This window comes from Vulpes lagopus, chromosome 23 (genome assembly GCF_018345385.1).
Source record: "Vulpes lagopus strain Blue_001 chromosome 23, ASM1834538v1, whole genome shotgun sequence".
NCBI lineage: Eukaryota > Metazoa > Chordata > Mammalia > Carnivora > Canidae > Vulpes > Vulpes lagopus.
The window spans coordinates 11,031,538-11,044,592 of NC_054846.1; the positions used below are offsets into that span (position 1 = coordinate 11,031,538).

At 37.8% G+C, this 13,055-nt stretch overlaps 1 protein-coding gene across 7 annotated transcripts in view; it reads right to left on the reverse strand.

Moving 5' to 3' along the window:
• Nucleotides 1-13,055, reverse strand: part of GUCY1A1 (guanylate cyclase 1 soluble subunit alpha 1) — a 61,938-nt gene that overhangs the window by 32,982 nt on the left and 15,901 nt on the right. For 2 of the 7 annotated variants that reach the window (XM_041738120.1, XM_041738121.1), the window contains exon 2: nt 4,447-4,660. The exons of 3 other annotated variants lie outside the window; for them this stretch is intronic. The gene's annotated coding sequence lies outside the window, so the exon portion shown is untranslated. Of the gene's footprint in view, nt 1-4,446; nt 4,677-13,055 lie in introns of all 7 variants that reach the window. 2 more of the 7 variants (XM_041738119.1, XM_041738122.1) reach the window with 1 other exon arrangement.

Consider the following 13,055-nt stretch of genomic DNA (forward strand, 5'->3'; position numbering starts at 1 on the left):
ATGCATGATTGTTCAGGTAAAGAGGCTATCCATCATTTAAACTCTAGAGTTACACACAAAAATCTTGTTTTCTACTTATAAAAAGACCAGAGAGAGGGACGCCTGGGTGGCTCAGGGGGTGAGCGTCTGCTTTTGACCCAGGCCCTGATCCTGGAGTTGTCGGATCAAGTCCCACATCAGGCTCCCTGCAGGGAGCCTGCTTCTCCCTCTGCCTGCGTCTCTGCCTCTCTCTCTGTGTCTCTCATGAATAAATAAATAAAATCTTTAAAAAATAAAATAAAAATTAAAAAAATAAGAAGACCAGAGAGAAAATAACCCACAAGGACTCTGCCACAGAAAGCCTCTTTTACAACAGCAAGTCTTAAAGAGCAGATTTCAAATTAGAAATTGGGGTGTGTGGGAGGAGCCTAAGAATGAAGTCTCCATAGTAAAAGCAAACAGTTACATCCACTGTCCAATATCGGGCCTAGGACCTAGTCCTGCCAAAATCTGTGGTTAAAGAGATATATGTGTTTTAAGATCAAATTCCAAAGTCTAAATTTTTAAGAGTAGCTGAAAGGAGAAGAGAATTTGGAAACACAAAATGCCTTAGTGAGGACAAAGTTTGCATACAGTAGCACAAACTCATCACCATTTTCATAAACTGGTGTCAAGCTTAATTTTCAGGCAGAACAGAAATCTAAAGCTTTATTCTTCAAAAATTGAAAAAAAAATCAAATAAAACTCCATAAACCAGCCTTTTACGGTGTGTTTCTTTTCCTTTTGCAGTGGGAAATATTTATAGAACTTTCCTCTGTGATATATCAGGAAAGCAGGACAAAGTACTAGAAAAACTGGTATGAATGTCCAAGTCACTCCAGTACTAAGTTAAAAAATAAAAGCAAGCAAATATCAGATTCTTTTATCTCCTCATGCTTCCTTAGCTTTAGCATTATCTCTGCTAGGTATGGGGGATGATTATGGATGCGGACAGGCCAGTAGAACCTGCCACTACTCTCTGTTACTTACAGTCCCACCCCAAATCTGTGATATGTAATTTATGAATCATACATCTTGAAAGATCAAGCCTTGGGTGCTGTGTTCATTTCCTTAAGAAATATTTATTCCTAAGTCTACAACTCCCTGGCTTTTGCTTCCACTGTGTTACTGACACTTTCCTTGCTCAATTCAATGACAATTTCTGAAAAGTTAAAGCTCATGAACCTTTTGGGTTTTAACATACTTGATGAATTCACCATGTCATTTGCATTTTCTTTTTCATAATCTCCACTCCCACTGATTCTTTGATACTTCTATAGCATTTACTCCTCATTCTGCTCAAAAGGTATTTGTGGATGGTCTACGATGTGTTAGGCATTCTTTTAGATGCAGAATAAAGGACATTGCCTGGCCTCTTGGAGTTTACATCTGGCAGGGGAACTATTTCAGACACTTCAGTGCTATATGTGATGCATGCTACAGAAAGGGGAAGTGCACAGCGAGTGCTCTGAGAGTGCAAACCGGGGATCCAGACCCTGTCCCAGGAGGAAGAGACATCTGAGCTGAGCTGTGACCCTGAACTGGGTCAAGAGAGTTCCAAACAGAACAGCATTGCTTGGAGGCCAAGGCAGATCTGGTCATGTTCTAGGAACCAAGATAATTCCAGCATGGCTAGAGCATGGGGTCAGGGAGAGCAAGGTGGTAGGGAAGGGACCTGAGACAGGCAGAGGCCAGGATTGTGGAGGGCTCTCTAAACCTTGTTAAACAAAGAAAACTATTCTAAGAGCAACCACCTAAAAGACTAAGAAGGAAGAATGTGAATAGATTGGATTGTATTTTTAAAAGATTATTTGGAGTGGAGAATGAGGAATGTGTCAGAGTTGGACAGGAGGCTGATCTGGGTTGGACTAAAATAATGACCTTAGGATGAAAAAGTGGATCAATTCCAGAAGTATTTCAGCTAGAGAATCTATAGCCCTTGGCTACTGACTGGATATGAGGGCTGAAGGAGAGCAAGGACATATTCCTCCAACTGTACTTCTTGATACCACAGCCGAGAAAGGAGTCTAGGGCCCGTGGAGAGCATACAAGAGTCCATAATCCATTTCCCATGACTTTGGTTATTCAATCATAACTGAGCCCAGATTTTGGGTTTTCACTATTACATAACACCTTGTGGGAGTCAGAGTGCTCCAACTTCCCTGCTAAAATCTCCTTTTGGAAAGTAATTTCTCCTTCAAAAGCCCAGACGTGGGAAAGCTGACTCCAGTTTATGTTACAAAACAGAGTATTCACCTTCCAATACTGCATGTGCATGTACGCATAAGGTGTCTCCAGCGATCTGTGAGAGTGAAGGCTACTTACCTTGAATTTTTGTAACTGGAGAGCCCATACTGTCAACCTTTCCGAAACAAAGAAGTGAGCTCTAAGGGCAACAGCAACCTCAGTTGTGTGACCAAAATACTAGAAATTCCCCCTCACCTGATGTCAACTGCCTCACCAAAGCTACAGTAGCCATGCAACTTATGTTTTATAATAATTATAATAACAGTTATATCTAGTACTGATAAATATAATTTAATAAACTGTATTCTCTCTCTTTACAATTTATTTATTTGAGAGAGAGAGAGTGTGTGTGTGTGTATGTGAATGTGAGGGTGGGTCAGAGAGAGAGAGAGAGAGAGAGAGAAGTATACTCTACTGAGCATGGAGTTCCACATGGGGCTTGATTCCAGGACCCCGAGATTACAACCTGAGCCAAAATCAACAGTCGACACTCAATTGACTGAGCCACCCAGGTCCCCCAAATTGTATTACTGCTTTATTAAAAATAAGGTGGGTGTGATTCACAATCTGTTTTCACTGGAATTGGGAGCAATTCTCTAATATCTGTGAAGTAACACCAGAGTTTAGTATAGTCTATAGTAGGGAGATTTTAACTCTAACAATTAGCATTATGTGATTCTCAATTTTTATATCCAAATGTTTTTTTTTTAATTTTTTTTTTTAATTTATGATAGTCACAGAGAGAGAGAGAGAGGCAGAGACATAGGCAGAGGGAGAAGCAGGCTCCATGCCCCGGGAGCCCGACGTGGGACTCGATCCCGGGTCTCCAGGATCGCGCCCTGGGCCAAAGGCAGGCGCCAAACCTCTGCGCCACCCAGGGATCCCCCAAATGTTTACATCCAAATGTTTTATACCTAAAGAGCAAAACCTTTGGGAGGATAAATCCTAAATCTCCATGTTCAGGACTTTCTAGTGTGATTATCACTGAAATTTGAATACATGCACTTAGTATGTCTTCAAGTTAAATACCATTACCACTTACGGTAGGTCATGTAGGTCATGTGGAAATCAGATAAATATTTCAATATTTTTGTCCCTGAAATACATAAAACAACTTCCTGCAGCTATTTCTGTAATTCCCATCATTGTTCTATGACTAAAATAGTTCCTTAGAGACTTAGTCATTTAAAAATATATTTACTGAAAATATAACAATTATTATGGAAGAATCTAAATGAGAAATGGAGTTCCCTTTTACATCATAAAAATTCTTTTTGTTTCTATCAATTTTCATATAAATACTGTGTATTTCTGTGATGTGAACTGGCTCATACGCGGTCCTAAAGAGGGCATAATGTCTGTATAAAGTAGCAGCCATGCTGGATTTCCAACCACCTCGTGGTCTTCCTCCTACCTCAGTCTGACCACTGTCTCGTCTTGGAAGTACTTATTAGACCTTTCCTCTATTTTTCCCCTTGTCTCCATAACTCAGCAGGCTCAGCACTTTCTTATAATTTATTCAGCTTTCCCCCTAATATCAGGCCTATCATTAATTGCAGTATTCCTTAGAATGCAATCAGTCTTTTTACCTAAATTTGTATAATTTTTATGATTGTTGTTGCTTTTGTTGGCGCTCATAGGGTTTACTGGTTTCGCTCTAACACATTTTCTTCCCACAAGCCCTTTTATTTTTAGTGCAGTTTTGCAGCATATGAGGTTTTTCAGGAACACATATATCGTATTATTCTAGAAATGCCTGTATGCTCAACAATGTTTGATTTAACTTTGCAAGGAAGATGAAAAGCTAACTTAATTACCTAGAAAAAAACACTCAATAAGTTCACATTCTTGAAGAGTCTACAGATTCCATTATGATATGATACAGGTAGTATAGCCTGATGAAACTTTTAAAATGAAAACAGGTCCATGATGATTAAACAATTGGGCTGATTGACAAATTTAATTTAAGTGGCACAATAAAATTACTGACCATCCAACATCTAGACTTCTCCATTTTCTCTCTCTTTTTTTTTCAATTTTGGCCAGTCAGGAAGACCTGGAAACACGTCTTTGATTTCACATACATGCATACATACACATACACACTTACTTCCCCTCTTGTCTCTTGTGCAATGATGACTTTTTTTAAGTGTCTGAGATGACATATTAATATCCATATACCTGAAGATGATGATCATGAGAGAGACTTCATGATTGGAGAGGTGAGTTCACACAGATGTCAGTGCCATGCACAGTTGTGCCTTAAAGTGGTAGACTGAGTGTAGAAGCGACTGAGTTCAGGCTCTAGGACCAGGTGGTCTGTGTCTGCTTCTTGCCTCTACCATGGACCAGTTCTGTGACCTTAAGTTCTGAACTTCGCCGACACTTTCTCCATCTGGAAAATAGGGATGCTGACAGCAACTATCTCATAAATGTGTTGTGAAAGTAAACAAATTTATGAAAGTAAACAAACTGACAAATGCAAAGCACTTACAAAAGTACCTGGCGGCCAACATGTAATGATTAATGTTGACTATCACAATTCCTACTTGGCAGGAGCACAATGCTACACAAGTTTGTTAATGTCACCGAGTTCCTGTTATCTCAACTGTGAAATGGTAAAATGGTGATGGAACAGGGATATATGAAGGATTAGAGAAAAATCTATGCAAAGGTATTGTGCGAGAGAATCATGCTCAGTGAAGTCACAAAATCAAAGATTGACAAATTTATTCCATTTCCTCCGAAAGATCCACTAACATTTTATACCTCTGGCACCTTTCCTATTAGCGCTCAAAACCAGTTTAAGGGAACTTGTAATTCTCAATTTTTATACCTAAAGATTGGTATACTCTCCAAATTTGGAAAACATTCTCTACCTGAAGAACACTAATGCATACCAAGAAAATAGTATCTATGTCAATAATTAGTGTTTATTTTATTGAATTACAAAATAATAGAGTTTACAGTGCTTGGTAACTCTCCAAATTTGGAAAACATTCTCTACTTGAAGAACATTAATGCATACCAAGAAAATAGTATCTATGTCAAAAATTAGTGTTTATTTTATTGAATTACAAAATAATAGAGTTTACAGCATGGCCCAGAAGAATAATATTCTAATATGGTTTTATTTTATATGATTTCACTAGCTAATAAGTTGCATGCCAAATTTCTTTAATAGAATATTAGAATAAAAATTGGACTGTGCTAGATTTTAAACCCGTTTTTCCACTCATGAAACCAAACCTGTGATATAAATCAAGCAGATCTTACATCGCTGAAGTACATACTATATTCTACAAACCCACATTATTCCCAATGCGGAAAACGTTTTAAACAAAATAAACCTGTAATGACCAAACTGACATAGAAATTCTGCGGTATTTGATTTTCTTTTCCTAGAATGCTAGGTTGACAAATGATTAGTATTGTTATACAAACAATCTTGCCTCCAATCATTGCTTTCATAAACTATCTCAATATTGATTCAGGGCTAACTCTTTTATGTGCTTACCTTCTCAATGTGTACTTATTTTGTAGAAAGGTTTAAGAGATGGGTAGGATGTTAATTTTAGGGTATTTGTGAAATCAAGTGAAGTCAGCCAGAGTCTTATTAAAATAGGAGATACCATGGTTTCTAAGAAGAGTAATATGGATTCTGGTTTAGATTGTCACACCTGTGGAGAACTTGAATTAACATTTTAATAATGAGGAGATATCAAAGTGGTCTCATCTTTTTATTTTAAGATTTTATTTATTTACTCATGAGAGACACAGAGAGAGGCAGAGGAATAGACAGAGGGAGAAGCCAGGACCCCTGGATCACAACCTGAGCTGAAAGCAGACACTCAACCACTGAGCCACCCAGGCCTCCCGACCATTAGTGATTAACTAACTCAACCTTCAAACTCTCTCCTCTCTCTAGAGGTCAGGCTGGGACACAGAATTCTAATCCTCTCCTCATGTGGTTGGTTCCCCTGGCAACCAGGCCCCATCCCAAAGCTACCCAGGAGCCTTATCACTTTGGAGATTCCTTAGGTTTTAGCAGTTGTGTGCCAGGAAACAACAGGCAGAAGCCAAATATATATCTCTTATTCTGTCACAGTATGGCTGTGTTCCAATGAAACTTTATTTATGGACACTGAAATTTGAATCTCATAGAGTGTACATGTATTGTGAAGTTTTCTTCTTTGGATTTAGTCAACGATTTATTAAGATAAAGACCATTCTTAGCTCTAGGGCAGAACAAGAACAGGCATCAGGTTGGATTTCACCACCGTTTGTCAACCCCTATTTTAAAAGGTCCTAAGAGGGGCACCTGGGTGGCTCAGTCAGTTGAGCATCTGACTCTTGATTTCAGCTCAGGTCATGATCTCAGGATTATGAGACTGAACCCCCATCAGGCTCCGAGTGGCATGGAGCCTGCTTAAAGTTTTCTCTGTTCACCCTGCCCTGACCCACTCATGCACATTCTCTTTCTCTGAAGAAAGCGGAGTGGGGAGGGTTCCTGAGAGTCCAATGTTTTCCTGAGTGGTAGTTTAGCTTTATCTGACCTTCCCACTCCTGGCCCAGTCTAGGCATTTCCTTCACTGCCTGCACCTCTACTCTTGGTATATTTGTTTCTGTTCTCTTTTTTTTTCTCTTTGTTGACAGAAAGTATTTACAAGTCTTAAGTTTTCATGGCTTTAAAGTTCGGAGCCCATTTTCTCAACATCTTGAGAAAAGTTTCAAAGGCTGGGTTAGAAGACTCATGAAGGTCACTATTGTGTCTTCTTCCAGAATCTTGTTTCAAATATGACACGTTAAAGCCCAGATAATTCTATTTTCCTCTACCACCGGGTGAGTTTTGTTCCAGTCAGATCAACCCTTCCTTCCCATCAAAGTTGAGGCCACTTCGGGGCACCTGGGTGGCTCAGTGGTTGAGTGTCTACCTTCAGCTCAGGTCGTGATCTAGGTTCGCATCAGGCTTCCCACAGAGAGCCTGCTTCTCCCTCTGCCTATGTTTCTGCCTCTCTCTCAGTGTCTCCCATGAATAAATAAATAAAATATTTTAAAGAAATCACTAATGGTCAATGATTTCATCAATCACACCTACTTAATGAAGCCTCCATAAAAAATCCTAACCAAAGGGGTTTTGGCGAGCTTTTGGTATGTTGAACACATGGAGGTGCTAGGTGGGTAACACACCTGGGGAAGGCAAGTGAAGGTTGTATTTTGAAAAAGACCTTCCTCTTCTACAATTCACTCTGAGATCCCACCCTGGACACTCTAGGAATGATGTTTCTCTGGAAGTTCCTGGGGATATGATGGGCAGTCAGGGGCCTTCTTGAGTTTTCAGTTCAACAGCAGAGCTTTTCTGGCTCGTGAGACAGAAAATGACCTTTTGTCACCAACAGTGGGATCCAGATCCCCGATGGTCATGCTGGAACCGGGCCAGCAAAAGAAACGCAGCAGAGTCCAGCACAAATTCCATTCCTTCTGAACTTTTACATAATGATTAAATTAAAAGAAATCATTACCAGAAGTAAATTTTGGCTTCTGAACACGTCCTTTGCAGGTATATATTTGGATACGCACAAAGCTACATGTTGAGAAAGGCTGAGTTCGTTCCCATTAAATCCCAAACCACAACCATATTATTTTAATGCCTTTTTACATCTAATTGATTCAAAATGGGAAAAGTTAAAAGAAACTTTCCTGATCATACTAAACTCCAGGCAATTTTTCTTCTCCATTTCAGTATCTCTTACATGAAAGTGAACATAAAGATGGCATTTACATAATAGACGCTTAGAACTAGAAAAGATGCTAGAGACCATGTATTGTAGCCCTTCCTGCTTACAGATGACAGAACAGAGGTCAGATCTCAATGACTTGGCCCAAACCTCAAAGTTATTGAGGTGTAGAGGTCAGTTGGGAACTCAGGCAGATGGACTACAAGCCCAGAATTTACTCCACTATCCAGCTGACCTTTGATAAACATGAATTTGAACTGCACTGGTCCACTCACACACTGATTTCCCCCCCACCCCAATAAATACAGTACAGTACTGTCCATATATTTTCCTTATGATTTCCTTAATAACATTTTCTTTTCTGTAACTTATGCTATTGTAAAAATGCGCTATATAATACATATGCTGCACAGAATATATGTTAATTGGCTTGATGCTATTGGTAAGGCTTCCAGTCAACAGTAGGCTACGAGTACCTAAGTTTAAGGTCAAAAATCATGTGGATTTTCAACTGTGCAGGGGTCAGTGTCCCGAGCCCCCACATTGTTCAAGTATCAACTCTACTTTTATCGCCCCTTCAAGTGAAATGCAGAAAAGCTCCCCTTTTGTGAATCCCCAGGAATTGCAAGGACTGCTTTGAGAAAAATTTAACACTTAGTAGTATTAGTTTTCAATATTTTAAATTTATTTTTAACAGTAATTTTAATTCAAATTCCACCCTTAATAATTTGAGAGTTAAAAATACTTCAGCTCAGTCCAATCAGGAGTTTGCATTTCATCTATACATCATATTATTATTAATAATATCAATTGATTAATATTAATACATATCATAAGCCATCATCATCATGGCTGTATTAGTTTCTACAATATTTCCCCAGACTCTTTTTCATGATTTTCTTATCACCATTTGAACTTTGTCAGGAAGCTATCTTAAGTCCTTTTTCAATTCTCTAAAAATATTTTCTGAATAACCTTACTTATGATCCAATCTTTGCCACTTAATTGAAAGTAGGTATGGGGGCACCTGGGTGGCTCAGTGGGTTGAGCATCCGACTTTTATTTTCAGCTCAGGTCCTGATCTCGGGTTGTGATATCGAGCCCCACGTCAGCTCCTCACTCAGCACAGAGCCTGCTTGAGGCTCTCTCCTCCCCCCACTGCTTTCTTGCTCTCTAAAACAAATAAATAAATAAAATCTTAAAAAAAAAAGTCGGTATCTTTCCAGACTTAATCTAACCAGCCAATGTAGATCACAATATATTATATTCAACTTTGGACTTCCAATGAATTATTTTATGGTGTAATTAAATGACAGAGTAACTGACTGGAAGTCATCTTTATAAACATGGAAGGAGTTAGATAGCTTAAATCTTTATTATCAAATTCACTCATTTTTTTCTTTTTATTTTCACTGGATCCTGTGCATGCATAGACACAAATACATATATACATATATAATATGTATATTATATATATTATATATATATAAATGGCATACAACTTGAGAAGAAATATGTTTCAAAAAGTTTTCCTATATGTTTGCCTTTTCTATTTTATTATTCTGTATTTACCATCTGATTTATTTTTATTACTTTTCTTTTTTTATTTATTGTTTACCTTTTTTGAAAGGGAGAAATCTTGTTATAGATAGAAATTTATGAAGTTTACTGAATTGTGAGAAAGAACCCAATAATGCTTAGGTAATTACCTATGCTCTTTTCTACTTCTCTGTTAAATTAGCTAAACGAAAAAAATATACATGTTTCCTGTAGTTCATTGCTTTATCAGAAGCACTGAGTACAAAATATCATATATTATTTGGTATTCAATAAATACGAACTAATGTCAATAAAAATAAAACATACTAATACAGGGCCATTCTTATAAATAACATAAAAGACAAAACTCAGGCAAAAAAAGTATAAAATAGAAGTAAAATGAGGCCTATAAAATTTATTGTTTCTTGAATAAAAGTTTTATGATGATATATTAATAAATCAACATAATTCAATCAATACTAAGCTTCTGAAAAAAATAAAATTTTCTTTAATTTTCTTCAAAGTCTAGTATGGGTGATATATTTTTTCTTAAATGGCTAATAGAAAGTGGAGAACAGGTAGAGATAGAAAATTAATGATGTTTATAAGAAACATTGCTTTTAGGCAGTGGCAGCACAAAGATAATCAGGGAAAACTTCTTGGAATGCATGGAATTGGAGCTTGCATTTGAAAATGACTAGGGTTTGGCTGTAAAGTCATTAGCAAAAACTCCTGCCAGAGAAGGAGAGCAGTTAGTGAACATGAGGACTGACGGAAGTTGTGGGAAGGGGCAGGAAAGCATGGGTGCTAGAGATATTATAAAATTAAAGTTGGCATCACATGGCAAATGACTAGATCTGAGGAACAAGATGACATTGAGGTTTTTTGTCTGGAAAGATAACGGTGCCATTAATAGAAAGAGGTAACAGAAGTCAGCTTGAGAGAGGGATGTTGAATTTAATTTTATACACATGGATCTTGAACTGTTAGCTAAGAGTCTAGGTAGAGATGTACTTGAAAATTGGAATTTTTAATTAAGGATAAGAGACATGAGTGTGTGGTCCTCCACACTGAAGAAGCCCTGAAAATTGACTTTAATTCAAACTGTTTCATGGCAGAGGGCCGCAAGTGAAGAGAGAAAATAGCCAAAATCATTACTCTGGGGGAATATTCATATTTAAGGGTTAAAGAAGAATTTTTAATGACTCAAATGGAGAAGCAGCAATCAGAAAACTATAATGAGAATGGAAACAGAAGAGGACACATGTTCAAAAAGAAGTGTATTTTACAAGTCTGTAGAGGGTAAGGGGGTCTATTAGTCAGCTCAATCTGACATAACAAAATACCATAGACTCGGTAGCTTAGACTATAAACATTCATTTTTTTTCACAGTTGTAGAAGCTGAAAGTCCAAGAGCAGGTGCCAGCATGGTTGGGTTTGGTAAAAGCTCTCTTCCTGGTTTCTAGATGGCTACTTTCTCACCATATCCTAACATGGTGTAAAGAGAGAGAGACAGAGGAAGTTCTCTGCTGTCTCTTCTTTTAAGGGCACTAATAGCATCATGAGGGTCTCACCTTTATGACCTCATCTATACCCAATTATATCCCAAGGGCCCTCACCTCCGAATATGTTGGGGATGTTTAGAGCTTCAACATGTGAATTTTGGTGGGGTCACAACTCCGTCCATAGGAGGAGGGCTGAGAAAATATCATCTGACTTTTAGATTAAAAAGACATTTATTGGAGCACCTGGGTGGCTCAGTGGTTGAATGTCTGCCTTCAGCTCAGGTCGTGATCTTGGAGTCCTGGGATAGAGTTCCACATCAGGCTCCCTCTAGGGGAGCCTGCTTTTCCTTCTGCCTATGTGTGTGTCTCTCTGTGTGTCTCTCATGAATAAATAAATAAAATCTTTTAAAAAATGCATAACTTTAATGAGACAAATTTCAATAAGAATAGTAGAGCAAAAGCGAAAAATAAGGAACTATGGTGAGAAAATACTACAATGTGATTGATTACAGATTACATTGAGAAACAGCAAGTTTGCAAAAAGGATTTTGAGAATGAGAAATCTCTTGTTCTTTCTTTATTTACAGTGGTAGTTTTCTGTAAATAGAAATGCTTAGCCACATCTATATCAAGTTAGCTTAAAGTAAAAGTACAGAGTCTTCACTTCTAATTAGGTGGTAGAAAATCACAAGAGACTCCTACTCCAGCCCCAATAATGAGAACTAGCTAAACAAACTACATAATCAAGTTTAAAAAAAAAACCTATCAGGGGGTGTTTATAAAAAAAAAAAAAACACAGTTCAAGTCACACCCCAAATTAAAGACTTAACACTTCCTACTATGGTCAGAAACAAAGCAAAGATGCCTCTCCTCAACACATCTAATCAATGGTACTGAAGTTATCCTAGTCATTGCGATAAGAAAGAGAAATAATAAAAAAAAAATAATAAAAAAAAAAATAAAAAAAAAAAAAAAAAAAAAAAAAAAAAAAAAAAAAGAAAGAGAAATAAAAACACATATTAGAATAAGAAATGAGACCATGCCTATGTGTTGTATGTATACATAATTGTTCATGTAGAAATTCCCAAGGGATCTACCAAATAAGCATATTGCAAGTCTAGTTCCAGACAATGGCAGTAAAGCAAAATTGCAACAAAGTGAGTCAAGTGAATTTTTTGGCTTCCCAGTGCACATAAAAGTTATGTTTACACCATTACTATAATCTATTAAGTATACGATAGCATTATGTCCAAAAATATGTACATACCTTAATGAAAAGTACTTTCTTTTTCTTTTTTTTAAAATTTTTTTTTAAAGATTTTACTTATTCATAGATATGCAGAGAGAGAGAGAGAGAGGCAGAGACACAGGCAGAGGGAGAAGCAGGCTCCATGCAGGGAGCCTGACGCGGGACTTGATCCAGGGTCTCCAGGATCACGCCCTGGGCTGCAGGCAGCGCTAAACGGCGCCACCGGGGCTGCCCTATTCTTAAAAAAGATTTATTTATTTATTTTAAAGGAAGGGGGAGGGCAAGGATGAGAAGGGGCAGAAGGAGAGGGAGAGAGAGAATCCCGAACCGACTCCCTGCTGAGTGCAGAGCCAGATCCAGCGCCCCATCCCACCACCATGAGGGTCATAGCCTGAGTCGAAATCAAAGGTGTCCCTGAAAAGTACTTTTTGCTAAAAAATGCTAACAATCATCTGAGCTTTCAGTGACTTAAAAATCACTAATCACAGATCACCATAACAAATTTAATAATGAAAAACTTGAAATATGGTGATCATTACCAAAATGTGACACCGAGACACGAAGTGAGCAAATGCTGTTGGAAAAATGACCCTGGGAGACTTGCTGGATTCAGAGTTGTGACAAACTTTCAATTTGTAAAACCACAGTATCTGTGAAGCACAATAAAATGAATGGTGCCAGTAACAACTAGAAGTGAATTAAGCAAGGTTGCAGATACAACCATGGACGTATGTATGTATGCCAATCTACAAAAATCTA